General features: G+C 47.8%; 3 long non-coding RNA genes across 3 annotated transcripts in view; all 3 read left to right on the top strand.

Annotated features, from left to right (window-relative positions):
• The window catches only part of LOC141946320 (uncharacterized), an 84,846-nt gene extending 82,571 nt beyond the window's left edge, over positions 1-2,275 (top strand). Inside the window, exons 2-3 of the long non-coding RNA XR_012629812.1 lie at positions 1,303-1,490; positions 1,801-2,275. This is a non-coding gene — a long non-coding RNA (uncharacterized LOC141946320). The remainder of the gene's footprint in view (positions 1-1,302; positions 1,491-1,800) is intronic.
• Positions 2,276-11,634: 9,359 nt separating this feature from the next.
• LOC141946793 (uncharacterized) lies at positions 11,635-12,556 on the top strand. The gene is made up of 2 exons (XR_012629935.1): positions 11,635-12,056; positions 12,231-12,556. It is a non-coding gene; the product is annotated as an uncharacterized LOC141946793 (long non-coding RNA).
• Positions 12,557-12,927: 371 nt separating this feature from the next.
• LOC141946792 (uncharacterized) lies at positions 12,928-13,965 on the top strand. The gene is made up of 3 exons (XR_012629934.1): positions 12,928-13,450; positions 13,563-13,669; positions 13,756-13,965. It is a non-coding gene; the product is annotated as an uncharacterized LOC141946792 (long non-coding RNA).
• The last annotated feature ends 1,578 nt before the right edge of the window (positions 13,966-15,543 follow it).

The raw sequence follows: 15,543 nt of genomic DNA, 5'->3' as shown, positions 1-15,543 counted from the left end.
GTTCTCTGATTTTTAGAGCCTCTTTGTCTTACTAATACTCCATATTCTAAATAGAAACGAGAGACACAGCAGAAAGATCTTACTGACAAGACATGAGTTAAGAAAAGCACTGGTAAGTATTGCTCTGCTGAAGAACATGGTACATTAAATAGTGGCAGCTCTGCAATAGGTCAATGATAATGATGCTCCTGAGGTTGTGCAACGCCGACAGCCACCCTATAAATGTCAAAGCCTTGCAGAAACTCCCTGAGAAAGGTTTTCTGATACCTGAAAAGCCTCCAGCAGCCAGTCTGCTGGACAACAAAAATCTCTACAGTTCGTTCTCTTTCTGCAGGCAATCTTCAGGTTTTTCCCTGAAGCCACTGCCTAGTTCAAAATCCCATCGGTTTTACTGTTCTTACTTATACTTACATAGCTGAAACAAAACCTTTCCTGACAGCCACACATAAATAGGTGTAATGAACAATTAAATCATCAATTAACAGAGCAGACAGCAATCACTGCTGAAGGGTTTTAAGACAGTGACAAGCGCCCATGTAAAGAACTGAAATTGGTGGGATATGGAGTCCATGAGAAGTAAATAACCTGGATAAATCAGGTCTAATTGTGATCAAGATCACTGGTTTCCTTACCTTGTCCTGGTGCCCATAGTGGAATTCAACCACTGAATTGCAAATTATTGCAGAGTCCTGTATGTCTACGTATGTCTCACTGGCTTCAGAGCAAGGTCCAAGCTGTTCCAGCAACAGTGCTTTGGAACATCCCGAGCTGGAGCAATCCATATGACTGACAATGAAAGCTCTTATCTTATAAGATGTCCTTTTCCAGTGGTCATTTAGACCACCAGCCAGCCCCTTAATCATGGTAAACCAAAGCTTGTTGGGTTCCTGCTGGCCAAAGCACTTGAGAAGACAAAACCCATCATGTTCCAGCTGACACCTGCAAGTAATTACACATGGCAATAGCAGTGCATGAAAGAACAATTTAGGAACTGATGCTGAGAAGAAAGGTGCATTTCTTTTTTGTATAGACTGAACTATTTTCTGATCTCTCGGTGCCTTAGGGACTTAGAAATCAAAGGCAAATTAGGCAAGATAAAGAAAATCAATTGCCAGGTGTTCATCTGGAAAGTGATAAATCTCCAGGGATTTTCACCAGTGCTGGGAGATGATTCCACTTCCCAGATGATACCACGTTTTATATAAGGCTCTTTTATCAGGCTAGTAGCAGAGGGCAACTGCTCCACAGAGAACAGAATCTGAGGCCCATTCTTCCCAGAGTGTCTTCTCTACCTACCAACAGATCTTTCAATCTGTCTCCGGTGGTTTTGGATATCAGAACACATATGATGCATAGCAAAGACAGTCATGCAGCTTTAGGAGAAGCTAAAATGTGGTGGCTGAACCTTTGCTGAAAACCCCCTGAAGAAAAGAGGAGAAAAGATGAGAAGATGGCTTCTCCTCTGAAGAGTACTGGATGACTGCAGCCAGGTAGGAGAACTCTCAAGTTATGTTCATGTTTAGTGAATATTTATTACATTAGCACTTATTGAATGTTACTGAATGCTGGTTAGAAAGGGAATGATGGAGATAGAATCATTTTAAGCAGTATTTGTTATTAAAACTCAAAATGCATGCTATGTTTTCAGTACTGAATTCTGTTTTGATAAAATCCATGATCAGGAATTGGTTTTACTCTACATGTGCGTTGTTATAGTAAGTATCTAGAAATCCTAAGCAGAAAATAATGTTGCAAACAGCAGTAAAGATATATGACAACATATTTTGTCTTGTTTTCTAGATTTCTGGAAGATAACCTACCCCCACCAGACTTCTTCCTATAGAAAGAAAAGAGGAAGACCAATTCATGTTCACGGATTGAGATATAAGCCACCTTCACGTCACACCACCACATCCTGGATCTATCAGTTATTTTAAAGGCAAAGAAGTTCCTCAGATTACATGCTTCCCAGCAAACCATTTCAGTTCATGTTTCATTTTAAGCTGCTGAGTCGATCAGTGGGACAATTTCCTGCTTAGAGTTGATTACCAGCATCACTGCAAGCCCAAAAGGCAGGTCATCAGCCACTGGATCGATGTCTACCTAAATCCCTGAGACTATCTAGCTGTCTGGGCTTTACCATCACTGACAATTTCAGAGTACCGCAAAATTTGGCATTTGAGTTATCAATTAATAATGCTGCTCAGTGTCTTTTTTGCTTTGGCTTGTTATTGAGTTATCAGCGTCTCCTGTATGAACAAGTTGTAGTAGTTACAGTGCAGATACACAAACTGAAATACCATCAATTAATTTCTTCACTTATATGTATATGGCTGATGAATAAAATGCATATATTTCATAGAGGTTTGTACTGAAATTGCCCTGAAGAACAGTGGTCTCAGGGAAACCACCAGGACCACCTGGAGGCATGTTTACCTTGCAGTTGGAGAGTGTGAGGAAAGGCCAGACCCGAGGCTGTAACCCCCAGTTAGCTACAGACAGTTGAGAGACTGCCTCAAGTGAATAATTAGGAGATGGAGACACAAAAAAAAAGTGCTATCTCTTCATGCATCACAGGAAGCATTGTCAGCTCTACTGCATGGAGTTAGTTTGCAGAGGTTGACTCAAATCACCTGAGCTGAGATGTTACAGATGATGCTTAACATAGACTGAAAATGTTACAAGCAGCTAGAATGGCATCTTCCCAGGAGCATCCTTCTCTGGGGAAAAAAAGCCTGATCCTCACCAGCTGTACATGCCAGTGCTGCTCCCACAGAGGAAGAGGGCTGCCAAGCCACAGCAAAGGTGGCTGGAAAGACCACAGGAAGCAGCAGGGGAGACCTGAGCATGACAGTGTTTCGTATCTGATCTGGTTACATCCATCTGTAAAATTAGTAGCAACACAGACACCTGGTAGTTAGGTTTCATGGGATAATAAATATGTTTAAGGTCAGAAAGGATTGTGCTGATCCTTTACTCTGACTTCCCACACAGAATCAGTCTATGCTATTTGATTTTGTAGAGTTTAGCTCCTGGTTTTCATCAGGGGCTAGCAGGTCATTACAGTCGGCTGAACTGTGCTTGGTTGGAGCTTAGATGGGAGAGCCCCGAGAACATGCTAGAGCTGAAGGAAAAAGGATGAGGACCCTGCTTCCTCCTCCTTCTGCATTACACTGAGCTGTAATTGGAGGCACCGTGTGGTGGTATCGTAGAGTCTTGAAACGCTTTCAGTTTGTTCATGGTTTTGACAGTTGAGTTTTACGGAGGGGTAAGAGAGGAGCAGATTTGTAGGATGCAAAGACCACGTATACATGTTTGGGAGCTGCTGTGGTGGGTATGTACAGCCACAGAGGAAAGATGCTGTGCAAGCAGCAGGACAAGTGGTTGTCAGCACTTCCTATGGGAATCGATTGCTGAGGCAGGACTGCTTAAGAAAAAGAGGTTTGGGGTAAAGTTTCAGCCTAACATTCTGTTCGCAGCCCACTCTGATCTTACTCATACTGTGAATAAACAGACGTCCAGGTAGAAGATGCCCAGAGCCAGGATCACCGCTTCTCCTTTAGCAGAGAGCAGAAGCACAGAGCTCTGAAGAATCAGCTATTTCATGCCAGGAGGCAGGCAAGGAGTGACGGAGCTACTGGTAGAGGGCTGCCTTTTGGTGCTTTTGTGCAGCTCCATCAGCACATAAACTCTGCCTCTACCTTTTAAAATAATACATTATATAGAGATATATGAATGTGTGATATCTGCACACCTGGCCTGGGTCTGGAGAGCCCATGAAATGTGTTAGACTTGTTATTACTTGATTATTCCTTTGCACAGGTGTACGTTCCTGCTCCCAAATGCTTATGAAATGTCTCTGCTGATGTATATAGACTCACAGCGTTGAAGGCTACAGAAAGCCCCTTGATATATTACAGCTCATCGTGTGCCATTGCCCCTGCATTAAATGCATTAACTTGGTTTTGGTTACAGCAGGTCTTCTGGTCTTGCTTTGAAAATAGAAAAAAAAAGACAGTATCCCCTCTCTGCCTTGAAAGTTAGCCTTCAGCCACTCTTGCTATTAAAAAAAAAAAAATTCTCACTTGAGTTTTTTTGACTTTGACTTGCAGTTATCCATTTTTCTCTGAAAGATTAGAAATGTCATTGGTATCCATCAGATACTTCAGACAGATCTCACAGATACTTACACATTATACTCATGTCACGTCTCAGTCTTCTTTCCAGTAAGCTAGGCAGATTGAGTGCTTTAAGTCTTTCACTATTAAGCACTTTCTTCAGCCCTGAAATCCTCTCTGTGGCTCTTTCTGCACCCTCTCCGGTTTTCCAACAATCTTTTAAAAGTGTGAGCACCAGAAACCGCATAATCTTGTATTGTCTGTATTAAAACTGATTGTGTTTGAATGGGCTCAGCTCATCAAGCAACTGAGATCACTTGGGAGTGTCATTCTCTGTCACTCCACCAATGTTCCTGCCACCCTCAAATTTATCGGCTACGAATTTACAGTGTTTACATCCAAATCACTGAAGAAAACACTGACTAGCATCTGACCTGATGCTGATCCTGGTAAAACTCTCCTGTTTGATAATGCTTCCTGATTCATAGCTACCTTTTAACAGGCTGTTAGCCAATTCCTAATCTAATTAGTGCATGCTCTGTTGCTATTTCTAATGTTTTTTGATCAGGATATCACAGAGTGTTAATTCTAATCTCCATAAAAAATGAATATCACATCTCTTCATTGACCTTTATCATTCAGTCTTTACCTTCATCATATTATTTGATGCGCCTCATCAAAGAAAGAAATTGCATTTGTCTGATAAGGCTTATTTCTCCTAAAACTGTATTTACCATCATTAATTGTATTTTCATTCTTCATCGTTTCAATCCCATACGGTAACAGCTCACGATGCGTTAGAGGCCTGTCTTTGAGGTCAGTACGGGTGCTACCAACCCAGCCAAAACAATTCCATTCTTAAACCCACTCTTTGAAAACGGATACGTTTGCTGCTGGTTTACATTTATATATCATCAGGTGATTAAAAACGACTACTCGCCGTGCTATTTTAAGCTGTGAAAAAACTCCAGCAGTATGTATATTCATTCCTAGTCCAGGCCACTGGTTTCCAAGTGTTTCCCAGTGACCGCTGGTACAGAAATCATTACAAGCTTAGACTTCCAGGGAGAGCTACACACTTCCTCGGGCATGCCTTAGAAGAACACCATGAAAGGGACGATGATGAAATATCAGCTATCATGTAACTATCTATAAATGTTAGATTTCTACAAAGTGATTCCACTGAATTGTAATTAAGGGTTTGAAAGTCGAATGATTTTAAGTGCTAGTTTTAATTACCGCTTGGTGAACTTTAGTGTGTTAGAATTGTCACAACTTTCCTTTAGAATTAGTGTCAAGCCAGGCAATACAGTGGGAAATTATTAACTCATACTTTGGTTCAGCAATTATCTGCATTACAAGGTTTATGCAATTAGCTGTTTAAGATGTCATTATATTTTGCCATCTGGTACACAGGAGTTTATGCATATGAACAGGCACGTGTTGAAGTGATTTTCACTATATGACTCTTGATCTCAACCCAAATCATCACTATAATGAGTGGAAGACACAGTGTACAGTACATTAGTGGCAGGTGCATACTATCAACTTCATTTTAATAGAAGACTTTCATGTTTCCATTTTTAAAGTATTCTGCACAAGTGCTGAAAAATTAATTGCTCGTTTGCAATTTAGCAAAAACTGAGGACATGTTATTGCTAAATGCTAAGGAACATCAGTTTTCAGAAAAGCGGCCACTAATTTAAGTTCTTTCCATCTGTAACTTCAGGCCAATTTCTGCTCCAGACAGTAAGAAAGTCTCACTGAAGTTCAGCTTAAAACATTCTCTTGTTTCATGGTGAACATGCTGAATTACCTTTGATAGTCTCACAACTCTGAAAGCCTCTTGAAGCTATTGCAGAGCAAGCTGCAAGGATGCCTTAAAACCCACCTGTGCTATGGTCCATGTGCAACAACCGACAGCACCACCAGTCCCTGCCAGTGCGCGCGGTACTGTGACCTGCGTCCTTGGTCTTACCTCAGTCTGTCCGATGTCACTTTTGCCTGTTGGCTCACGTTTGACACGCAGATTTTAAATCTGGGGAGAAAAGGTATTGCTGTCAGCAGCCTACCACAAGGAAATCCTAGCTTCCAGGCGGTACAAAATGTAAATATCGATAATGAGAGCACTGCGTACTTAGATAATACCTGGCATTTCTGACGCGTACCTCGTCTGGTGTTCTAAAAATATTCACAATCTTTAATTAATTAAATTGCATGCAGCTAATAACCTCATTTGACACAAGGAAACTGGTCTCTGGAACTGTAAGAGACCTCCTCGGTCACAGAGACTGAGAGCAAGCCATCAGTGGGGACTATATTCACCGAACTGCAGTGCAGACTGCTAAAACCGGGCTGCAACTGCAGCACTGTCATTTAGCTGTAAAAGTAGGTGCAATGGTTAGGGGCAGGACAAGGGTTTGGCATCAGGGAAGGGACGGGGTAGCTCCTGCCACCGCCTCCTCCCAGCTGGACTAAGTGCTAAATGCGGGACTGCTCGGGAGACGACGCGAATCGCGTGGGTCTGCTGGCAAATCACATTTCTTAGGAATATTTATTATTTTGGGTTCTGGTTTCACACTCTGGATACTCCCCGCGTCTTGGGGCAGCGGTGGTTGTCTCAGAGCGGGGGAAGGTGCCGTTCCCAGGCCTGCTTCCAGCCACGGCCCTGGCACGAAGCAGGGTCGGTGCTGCGTCTCCATGTGTAGCCGCTGCAACTTCATTATTGAATTACATTAACAGGCCGCCCTCTAGTGTCATATTTTATTACATGGGTAAAAAAAAAAAATGGGCTGGGCGGGTAAAAATTCATATTTTCACTTAGCGAACACCAGCAAGCGAGTCACTTGGAAGCAGCCACGAAACATTTATATGGCGCATGTTGGGAAGTCCTCTGTCAGGTTAGAATCCCTAAAATCTGGTGTAAAAGGAGATTTCTACTGAGATTCAGGAAACCAATCCCAGAAGACCCAAGGAAAATATCACTCAAATCTGTGTGCATGCACGCGCTGAGGTGTAGAATTTGCCTGCTCTCTAACATCAATATTAGCCTTTCCGTGGGTGGTTGTACCAACGCGGTGGTATATACACGCATCTGTACCTCTAACGTGAAGTGTTTCATCCTCTTGTACGTACATCAATGTCATTCAGGGAAATACCAGGAAATGTTCTTCACGGCAACACTCCCAGTGCACAGGGATCATTTTGCTTAGGCTAAAAACAAAAAGGTGGTAGACATAAGGTAACGAGCAGTGATTATTCAAGAGTTTGCAGTGTTTCAGAGCTAAAAGCAGGAAACATTAACACCGAACAACCAGGTAAATACTTTTTTGCTCTGAAACCCCTACTGGCATTAGCAGTCATGCTAAATAAACTCATCAGATCTACCCTTACTGGGCCAGTTAGGAAGGGGGAAGAGGGATGAAGCACATCCACCTCTAAGACCATCATCAGGCCAGGCCAAGCCAACAGTTGGTATAAATCAGCATGTGAAGGTGGTGCAAGCCCATCCATTTACATCACCCGGAGACCTGTCCTTGTGCATTTGTGTTCCCCGACGCTGAAGCCACATGCCTATCTTCCATTTTACTGAGTATATTTTGTCTCCTGTGGGAGATCTGCTTGGTCCCATGAAAAATCATCCTTTCCTTTAGGTTAATAAAGGGAACGACCTCAGCACTAACTGCAGTGCGCCAGGGCGCCTCCGGTCCTCACCCACCCGCTGCAGACGGGGGTCTGCCCCTCAGGGCAGCCTCTGAGGGGTGATGCTGATGGTGTCCCTGGAAGAGCTGGGTGATGGGAAATGTGCCTTTGGTTTACCCCTGGGGAGTGTGGCGTCTGCCTCCCTCCTCCTCCAAAAAACCCTCTGGAATTATGGAGGTAACCGGGAAGCAGGAGGAAGGAGCAGGGGACACCCGACCCTCCCCTTCCCACACGCAGGTGGCGGGACAGGGAAGGCCTGGCTCTGCTCACAGCGGATCCAGACACCGTGGCGGACACAAACCGTGCGCAAAAGCGAGGGTGAAGCCGCCCGAAGTCACGTTTCGCTCTGAGGCTTGGATCGGAATTATTTCCCCCGGTTTTGGCGGCTTTGGAAGCAAAAGGGCGGCCTCGCCCCCCCGGACCCAGCCGCGCCCTCCGCTCCCCGCCCTCACCCGCCGGGAGGGGGCGCTGCGCCGCGCGGCCCCGCCGCTGAGGCGCGGGGGTGGAGAAAGGGGCGGGGCGGGGGGCGGGGCGGTCGGCTGCCTCGCGCCTCCAGGGGGCGCGGAGTGGGGTGGGGCGATTTGGGCGGCCCTTGCCGGGCGCGGGGCCGGCGCGCGGGGCGGGGCGGCGGATGCGCGCGGGGGTTCGCGCGCCCATGTGCACCCCGGGGCGTGTGCACGCGCGCGCGCCCCCCCCCCCCCGCGTGCACGCGCGCGCGCAGCGGGCGTAGGGCCGGGCGGGCGGGCGAGCGGGAGGTGCCGCAGCCCCGGACTCTGGGTCCGCTTCAGGGCCCCGGTGCTAAACCGGGGCTGGTTTTCAAACTAAGCCCGGGCGTCGAGCCCGGAGGGGAGAGGGGAGAGGGGAGAGGGGAGGGGAGAGCAGGGGCCGGGGGAGCCGGTGGGTGCGTCCCTCTGGAAACCTGGGCCGCAAAGTCATGAGGTTTTCTCAGCCCGTCACCCTGATCCGTGTTTTGCAACCCTGCAGTAACGCAACGGGAATTATTCATTATTGTTCCTCCTTATTAATTTAATTAAGCCTTGTCGGCGTAGCATTTTTTCCCCCGTATTAAAGGAAATGAAGTCAACATCATTAAAAGGAGTGGAATAGGCGTATGCCAAAGTATTTGCAAGAGCACGTTAAAAATATTCTAATATGAATTCCAGCTGTCTCGCAGGCCGCTGGTAACTTTTCCTCAGAAATCCGGCAGCCCCGCTGCTGTCGTCCGTGGGCCGAATGCAAATCTGTTGCAACAAGGGGAAGCAACCTTCGTTATTTCCTACGACCACACTTTTTAAATCAAGTTAGCTAGTAATTTATAAAGGCCTTTGGCATCGCCTTTGGAGTAAGTCTCGTGACATTTGTAATTAAAGGCAAATTGCACCGACCTCGTCTGCTCCGGAGAACAGCAAAAACCCTGGTGAGCCCAGCCCAGTGCAACATGGGGCTTGTGGCACGGCTGGCGGGGTCCTGCCCCGGGGGCAGCAGGTTGAGGGGGTACCTGGGTGCCAGTGTACGCACGTGCCGGGGTACCCAGGTCTCAGGGGATGTATTTTGGGGTATCTGTGCGCAGGTACAGCCATGTGCTGGGGTATTGGTGTGCATACATAGTGGTGTACTGGGGTGTCTGACTACTGGGGTACCTGTGTCCTGGGGTACCTGAGTGCCAGGACCCCCGAATCCTGGGCTATATGTGTGCTGGGGTACCTGTGTAACAGGGTACCTGTGTGCAGGGGTAGCAGTATACTGGGGTACCTGTGTGCTGGGGTACCTGTGTGCAGGTATAGTGCTATACTGGGATACCTGTGTCCTGGAGTGTCTGAGTGCTGGGGTACCTGTGTACCGGGGGTACCTGCATTCTGGGGTACCTGTGTGCCAGGGTACCTGTGAATCAGGGTTACCTGTGTCCTGGGGTATCTGTGAATCAGGGTTACCTGTGTCCTAGGGTACCTGTGTGCTGTGGTAACTGTGTGCCAGGGTACCTGTGTGTCAGGGTTACCTGTGTCCTGGGGTACCTGTGAATCAGGGTTACCTGTGTCCTGGGGTACGTGGTCCCCCACGGCCCCGACTTCCACAGAAGCTCCCAAGCTGCCATAAAACCATCCAAAGGGATGGGGTGAAGAACAGGGGCCCTGGCAGGAACTGCGAAGGGCCCCTCCCCTGTAAGGGGGGACCGTGTCTCCTTGGCGCTCCCGTGGCCGGAGGGCACTGATCACACCGACGCTGGCCCCTAGGCTCCTTCCCCTACAGCGTCCAGTCCCGGTGTGTCAAAGGCTTTGGGCAGAGCAGCGCTGCTGCGAAGAGCGAAAAGCAGCTTCACTGGAGTCTCCATCAGACAGGGGAAGCAGTCGGCCACAGCCACTCTCCACTTCCACTCAGGTGTCCAGCGTCCTCCTCTGCTTGATACGTTTCTCCTTCGCTTACCGATTTTCCAAACAGCAGGCAAGAGGCAGGATTCTCCATGGAGATTCAGTGTTTTCTCCATGTCACACATGCAGGAGGCCTGCCCATGCGTTCCCTTGGCCAAGCAGGGCAGAAGTCACTTGTGCCAAAGCTTGGAGCTCAGTGACACTGCGAATCTGGAGATATTTCTTGAATTTAACAAGACGAGGAGAAAAAAAAAACAGAGCTCGTTGCTGCGGTGCAACTGCAGAAAACAGTTTCAGCCTCCTGCCATGTGTGCTGAGTTAATTTGGGGGGGCTTATGCCAGATTTTATTAGCCATGTAAGCATCTCCCGGCGGCGTGCGACTGTCCTGCACGCAGCGTCGGACTCGGAAGTGCCTCCTCCCTTGCTGAGAAGCGCCAGTCTCAGTGACTTGCAAATGCATCTGGGGGGCTGAAGAGATTCAGGCATTCCTGAAACTTCTCCCCCTGCCACCCTGCCCTGACCCTGGGTGCAGCCAAGGGGACCCGGCAGAGCCCGCGCGGGGACCAAATCCCCACCGATTGTGTCAACCCCTGAATGGCAGAAATGCCACCAGCGCTTTTGATACTGATTTTCTTTTTTCCCTCTACCGTTAAAGGATGCAATGGGAAATAACAGGCAAACCAGGGCCTTTGGGGGCTGGTGGGGGGAGGCCGAGGAGCGGCCCCCTCGCGCGGATGCCCAAACTCCCCCCCTCTGGGGTCCAGGGGACCCCCTGGCTTTATGGATCTGCCCACTGGGCAGCGGGAGCAGCCCTGGGACACGCGAGGGTCCTGCAGTAACTGCACCCGACTGGCACAAAACACCCCTGCTGCGGGGCTGGGGGGGCTGGAGGCTGCTGCCCCCCCCGGATCTGCCCCCGGGAAAGGAGCCACCGGCTCCACCGCGGCGCTCCAGAGCGCGTAACACCCCCGCGATATACACAGGCATATGTATAAATAAAATATATAGGGATAGGCACATATATATGCGGATGTGTGGTGCATGCAGCTGGCAGCAGGCAGGACCGTGCTGCGCGGGAGGGCTCGGCGGGTCCCCCCCCTCCGCGTCCCCGGGTGTCCCCCCCCTCCCCCGCCGGCGGAGCCGGGCCCGGGAGGCACCGCGGGGAGCAGCGGGGGCGGGCGCGGGGGGGCGCGGCGGCTGCCAGGTGCCCCCCTCCCTCCCTCCTTCCCTCCCTCCATCCCTCCCTCTCTCCCTCCCTCCATCCCTCCATCCCTCCATCCCTCCCTCCGCGCCGCCCCCGCTACTTTTGTTGAGACTTTATTTTGCGGCCGGGGGTCGGGGGGCGCCGGCTCTCCCCTGGATTTCTTTCCCCCCCTCCCCTTTACCTTTTCGCATTTTTATTAATTTTTTTAAATTAATTTGCGAAGGGGGGGGGGGGCGGCTCCGAGCTGGCCAAAAACTCCCCGCTCTCCGCATGTGCGTGATTTAGAGTGACATAATTGCGAGCCGGGGCTGGAGCAGCGATAAATCTGCCCCTCGCCGGCGCGGTGCTGCCGGGACTCGCCCCAGCGCCGAACGGAGACTGCGGCAAAAGAGAAAGAAAAAAAAAAAAAAAAAAAAAAGGAGAAAAAAAAAATAAGGGGGAAAATATCCGCAGCCCGCGGGGCGGCGGAGCGAGCGGCGGGGGTTGCGCGGGCGCGGCGCGGCTGGAGCAGCGGCGGTTCCGACCTGCGCGGGCTGCGCTTCTCCTGGGTTTTTTTTTCCTTTTTTGTTTTTTTTTTCCCCCCCCTTTTTCTTTCCTTTTCCTGTACCTTAGATGAAAATGGCTACCACTGACTTGGCGAACGTTTGAGAAGGCAGAGATGGCAGGTTGCGAGATTTATTTCTTTATTCCTCCCCCCCAAAAAAAAAACCCCAAACCAGAAGCCAGACCAAAATCAAACAGCAAACTTTAAAGGCTTTGCTTTTCTTCCCCCCCCCCCCCCACCCCCCTTCTCCCCCCCTATTTTCTATTTTTTCCCCCTCTCGCGATGCCGTGCCAAGGCTGTGCCGGAGGGGGGGCACGGAGGAAGGGGAGCTGCGACGCCCATCACCGCCGCCCCTGCCGGGCAGCCTCTGCTCGGAGAGCGGGCAGAAATCGGGCAAAACCGGGCAGAAATCGGGCAAAACCGGGCAGAAACCGCCGGGCTGCGAACTCCCTTGGCGAGTAAAAATGGTGCCGCGGAGCGGGCGGATGCTGCGGCGGACACTGCGCTCCCGCGTAGGGATTATTCACATTTTTTTTTTTTTTTTATTGTCATGCCACAGATCTACAACTGTACGTGCAAATAAAAGCGAGAAATCACGGATACCGCTTTCCTTACCAGCGAGGACTGAGTAGTTAATCCAATAAGTATATGTATTGTTTGGGGCGGTGTGTGTGGTGGGGGGGGGCAGCAGTTAATCATGTATAGCAATGTATGGATAATATATATGAATATTAAAGTGGCGTGGGGAAGGAGTCTCGGCGAGGGGGCTCCTTCTGGGGAGAGGACAAAGAAGAAAGTGGAAACAATCTTTTAAAATATTTTCCATTCATAAAAATGGCAGAGGGCTTATACACCAGTCTATTTCTGCGTCTGACTGAACAGCTAATACGTTATTGCCAGCTTCAAAAGATAATTGTAGTGTCGGTAGAGACCTAATAATACAGTAGCACATGTAATTTTAAACAACACCTCATTGTTTATTGGGATGTAACTTTCCCAAAGTTTATTTGTAGCATTAAGAGATTTTTAAGTGCAGAACAAATTGCAAATGAGCAGCTGTGGGACGATGCACGTTTTGTATGGCTACGAGAGTTTCTATATTTAGTGACAATCTGAATCTGAAGAGGATAAAAAAAAAATAGAATATCTGTAATGAAATGCTTATTTCCTCCTGGAGGAGGGGGGAGCTGGGCTGGGGGGATCTCCGGGCTCGGCTTTTCAGTTTTCTGAGGGAGGAATAATATAGTCTGTGTGCCTCTGCTCGCCAGCTTCGCGACCGTACGTACACCTGCTCCATAGGCTCAGCAACAACCTTTTCATCCAAGAAGTTAACGAAGAGGTCGGGCATACGTACGCAGGGTGGTGTCGTGATTTATGTGTTTTTCCAGGAATCCAAATAAAAACGTAGCTGAGCGTGTCCCTTTGTAAGGGCCACCTGTGCATCACGCCTGGCTGTTCCGGGGGTTACCCTATGGAAATCATCCAGCCCAGTATAGAAGTTAACACAACAGTCGGGTGAGCAGAGGATGGTCTCACCTTCTCCCTGCTGTTAAGAGAGGAGAGCAGTGATTGTGACAGGCAGCCCACACGGATTACACTTCTTTTTTTTTTTTTTTTTTTTTTAAAGAAAAACTTCTCTTCTGCAAAAACAAAGCAGCCTCTCCAGAGAGATCCAGTACCAGCACAGGGTGCCCATCCCAGGGATCTATATTGCCAGGGCTTACAATGCGGCAGGTCAGTGAATTACAGTAATAAAGACTTAAAAAAAAAAAAAAAAATTCAGGTGCTGAGACTAACACATTTCTTTCACTGTTCCGAAGGAGCTGTAGGCACTGGGAAAGGCAGAGCAAGCAAAACGGACCGGGTATACTCCACTCTGTGATTTTTTACATCTTTTAGGCAGAAGCGCTGGCTCTCGTGCAGATTTGAGTTCTTACAGCCAACCTTTGCATGTGAGATACACACGACTTTTATGACTCACTCCTTGAACGTTATGAAGTTGTCTATAATATTAGAAGAGGTAGAGAAGTGAAAAGTTACTGATCACAGTGGAAGAGTAATACTTTTTATTCCCTAAAATGTCATTTAATTCAAAGTTTATGGCATAAAAGTGGATTTTCTAAAATCTAAAACAGTACCTGTCCTTCTTATGAAGATATGGATCTTACCATGTTTTAAAGAATACCTGGTTTAGGGCTGAAAAGGATCATTTTTACAGCAGAAAAGAGAAAAGACAGAGTTAGCAAAACTTGCGACGGAAAACTTTACTGCTCCATATCCGCAGGGAAAGCAATCAGACCTCATGTGTGCTCTGGGTCAGCAGGGCTTAAACTGTTTTGAAAAAATAGTTGCGGAAGAGATTTGCAGATGAATTATGTGCGACACACAATGCCAGAAAAGCAGTAATAAACCTGCACCTGTTACCGTGCCCTCCTTGCCAGTCTCGAACCTAGGCACAAAGTTGTCTGAGTTTTCGTCTGAAAAGGCCACTCAGGTTTGGTTTTTTCCTTCTTCCCGGAACTTCAGCATAGATGGGAAATGTGAAAGACTTAGTACTTAAACAGATTGCTGGTTTGCTTTTTATTTATTTAGGGAAATAATGCACATCTCATTTTGAAAGTTACAGACCGCAGAGAAAAGCAGGCAGCAAAGGGCTGTAGGGAATGCATGTTAATTAGGGCTAAAATACCACTGCTGCTTCTAAGCAGTGTAGGTGATGTTGTTGGCTTTTTTGCACTATATTCCAGTTTTCTCTTAGACATAATCTTCTTTGTAACATACCTCAGTTTGTGTTACCTGACTCTTACAAAGTCCAATTAGCAACTCTAAAGCTTTATGTTTCACACTATGTATTCTAAGCTTTTATGTTAGGAGCGAACCCTGAATGTAGAATGTTCTCCATATGAAAAACAAACCCAAAAAACTTACTTTCCTTTTGAGAAATATGTTGCATAAATATGACAGTGCATAGATATATAATATACTAAAATAAAGAGGGTGTGTATGTGTGTGTGTGTATGGGCATATAATCATTATTTGCCACACCATGTTTATACCACCCTTGCGCAAACTTGATTCAAGCAAAACTTTCATCGAGGCGTGCAAGATTAGGTCCAAAGTGTTTATGCCAAACTGACTGATAAAACATTGGATTTAGGACGACGGCAATATCAGCACCGTACGCTGTAATCACTCGGTATCACTGGAAACTGATTTCGTACCATTGTGAGAGGTGTCCAGCAGCTTCCAGCAGCGATAACACCCTGGGACTGCGTACAAATAAAATATATCTGAGGGCGTCTGTACGTATTTGTGTCCTTTCCCAGTTGTGAACAGGGGTTTTATCCAGCTGGATGGAGGCATCAACATGGTAGGCAGGGATTTTTAGGTTCATGCTGGCACACGGCGGAGACTGGCTCTGCCGCAGGGCTGGGCCGGCGGGCACTGCTCAAACCGATCCGTAAATCACAGCGAGCGAGCTCAACTGCATTCACTCTCGCAGCAAACTTTCACTTTGCAGTGTTTCAAATAAATTTTGCTTTCGAAGTGGTATTTATATTAAAATAGTATTACCATTTATTTAGCTCCTCATTAGAAGATCTACAGCA

This window comes from Strix uralensis, chromosome 8, assembly GCF_047716275.1.
Source record: "Strix uralensis isolate ZFMK-TIS-50842 chromosome 8, bStrUra1, whole genome shotgun sequence".
NCBI classification, from domain to species: Eukaryota; Metazoa; Chordata; class Aves; order Strigiformes; family Strigidae; genus Strix; species Strix uralensis.
The sequence above is the reverse complement of the archived record's forward strand: the minus strand, read 5'-3'. Positions and strand labels throughout refer to the sequence as shown.